The following is a 510-nucleotide window of genomic DNA, read 5'->3' as shown; positions in this document are numbered from 1 at the left end:
TCAGTGCAAACAGAGGCTTTTATGAGGATGGAGAGGCCAAATAGAGGAAATAGATCAGGGGACAGGGCTTGTGAAGTTCTCTACGTGCCGACAGGCACAGTCCAATCTGATAAGGATCTTGCATGTGGTCAGGTGTTGGTCCAGTGTGCGTCATCCTAGACTTTGTCCTCATAGTTCTAAGGTTGAAGGTCAGGAAAACTCCCAGAACTGGGAAGGTTTGAGTTTATAGCTTGTAAAATTTGTACCTAGGATTCTTACAAACAGGTTGTTTACCTACAAGCTTCATTATTAGTTATAGTCTGCATTTACAGGAACAATGTGGAAAGAATGGTGAGTTGAGTTGTAATTCCCACTGTAACATGAATGCTGAGATGCTTAAATCTTCTTCAAGGCATTTGCGCCCTTGAAAAGTCAAATTGCCCCTGGCTGGTTTGGTTCAGTGGATAGAGTGTCGGCCTGCGAACTGAAGGGTCCCGGGTTTGATTCCCAGTCAATTGCACATGCCCTGGT

This window comes from Myotis davidii, unplaced genomic scaffold, assembly GCF_000327345.1.
Source record: "Myotis davidii unplaced genomic scaffold, ASM32734v1 scaffold1677, whole genome shotgun sequence".
Classification (NCBI taxonomy): Eukaryota; Metazoa; Chordata; class Mammalia; order Chiroptera; family Vespertilionidae; genus Myotis; species Myotis davidii.
The sequence above is the reverse complement of the archived record's forward strand: the minus strand, read 5'-3'. Positions refer to the sequence as shown.